We start from the raw sequence: 2,192 nt of genomic DNA, 5'->3' as shown, positions 1-2,192 counted from the left end.
TCTTAAGTTTTGTTTTATTAGGATGTTGCGGGGTCTGTCCCAACATCCATCTCAGTATTTTTAAAGGCTTCATAGACAGTCAGTTAGTTAGTTTTGAGTCTCTCATCTATGTATACATGTAAATATTATATTTTGAGACTCGAGTTGCATTTTTGGCCAGATTTGTATCATTTAAGTTATCTTATGACCTTCCATTGCATTGATTTATTTTGTTGAGTTAGATTTTCGCTGAGTTAAGAAAGTCAGGCCAAGGGTTCGTTTGGGGCCAGCAATGGTCTCCGAGTGCCGGTCCCGCCTAGGGTGTAGGCTTCGGGCGTGACAAACTTGGTATCAGAGCAAGTTCTAGAGTCCTAGGGAGTCTATGAAGTCGTGTCTGTAGAGTCCTAGTTATAGGTGTGAAGCACGCCATATCTATAATTAGGAGGCTGCAACATTTAGGAACTATCTCTCTTCTTTCACATTCATCTCGTGCATTAGAGTTTATCTCTAAAAAGTTTCTTTCTAATTCGTGCTTGCGCGTGTTTCAGAGGATCATGCCTCCACGAAGAGCAGTCAGAGTTCGTCCAGCTATGAGGAGTATTGAGGAACAAGAGTTACCAAGTGCCCAAGAAGTGCTAACCCAAGAAGAGATCAAGTATGCTGATTTTTGTGAAGCTATCCGGATGTTAAGTCAAGTTGCGACCTATCATGTTGGGCAGGGAGATAATCGACACCAAGTGGTTGATACTTCAAGAATTCGTTAACTCTTAAGGCTGAACCCACCAAGCTTCACAGGTTCAAGAGTCACTGAGAATCCGGAGAACTTCATTGAGGAACTTAAAAGGATATTTGATGTGATGCATATTGCTGAGTCGGAGAGGGTGGAACTAGATGCATACCAATTGAAGGGTGTCGCTAGAATCTGGTTTGACCAATGGAAACGGAATAGGGCTAAGGATGCGCCAGTAGTGAGTTGGGTTATGTTTGAGAGTGCTCTCATGGGGAGTTTCTTTCCTCGTGAGTTACGAGAGGCAAAGATAAAAGAATTTCTCACCCTTAATCCAGAGTCTATGAGTGTTCATGAGTATAGTCTGAAGTTCACACAACTTTCCCGCTATGCTCCGGAGATGGTTGCGGATATGAGGAGAAGAATGAGTTTATATGTTGCTGGGTTGTCTCATCAGTCAAGCAAGGAAGGCAAGGCAGCTATGCTGATAGGGGATATTGATCTAGCAAGATTTATGATCCATTTACAACAAGTTGAGAAGGATAAGTTGAAGGATAGAGAAGAGGTTAAGGATAAGAGGGCTAAGATAGTAGGGGACGAGTTCAGGCAGCAAAAGAATGATGCTAATCAGTCATCTCTCCCACAGAAACAGAAGGGACCTGCTCCACCATCTGCTAGTGTGCCTGCACTTGAGAACAAAGATGGATACAATAGAAATTCCTATAATTTCAGGGCTAGACTTGCCTATCCTCAAGGCAGTATGGTACCAAGGGGTAGTAAGGCTCCTTCATGTGCTAGGTGTGGTAGAACCCACCCAGGTAAGTGTCGTGATGGCCAGAAAAGTTGTTTTAAGTGTGGACAAAAGGGTCACTTCATTAAGGAGTGCCCAAAGAACAAGCAAAGTAGTGGAAATCTGGGCAGTAGGGCCCAATCTTCTTCAGTTGTCCCACCAGACAGGATGGTATCTAGAGGAGCTACTTCTAGTACTAGCGGAGGAGCAAACCGCCTCTATGAAATCAACAGTTGCCAAGAGCAAGAAGATTCACCAGATGTTGTCACTGGTATGATTCGAGTCTTTGACTTTGCTGTTTATGCTTTGCTAGACCCAGAGCGAGTTTATCTTTTGTAATTTCTTAGGTTGCTATGAACTTTGATGTTATACCTGAGAAATCCAGTGAGCCAGTCATAGAGTGGAGCAGTAGTTCAGCAGTGCCTAAGGGTCGTTTCTTTTCGTACCTCAAGGTAAGAAAGTTAGTTTCGAAGGGTTGTATCTATCACTTAGTTTGAGTTAATGATTCTAGTGTTGAGATACCTCCTTTTCAGTTAGTTCCTATAGTAAGAGAGTTTCCAGAAGTTTTTCCTGATGATCTACCCAGAATTCCTCCTGAGAGAGAAATAGATTTCGGCATAGACATCATTCCAGATATTTGTCCTATCTTTTTTTCCGCCATATTGAATGGCACCAGCAGAGTTGAAAGAGTTTAAA

At 42.6% G+C, this 2,192-nt stretch overlaps 1 pseudogene; it reads left to right on the top strand.

Annotated features, from left to right (window-relative positions):
• The first annotated feature begins 533 nt into the window (after positions 1-533).
• Positions 534-1,909, top strand: LOC125849329 (uncharacterized; annotated as a pseudogene).
• Positions 1,910-2,192: the final 283 nt, after the last annotated feature.

The sequence above is a fragment of the Solanum stenotomum genome, chromosome 12, assembly GCF_019186545.1.
Source record: "Solanum stenotomum isolate F172 chromosome 12, ASM1918654v1, whole genome shotgun sequence".
Classification (NCBI taxonomy): domain Eukaryota; kingdom Viridiplantae; phylum Streptophyta; class Magnoliopsida; order Solanales; family Solanaceae; genus Solanum; species Solanum stenotomum.
The sequence above is the reverse complement of the archived record's forward strand: the minus strand, read 5'-3'. Positions and strand labels throughout refer to the sequence as shown.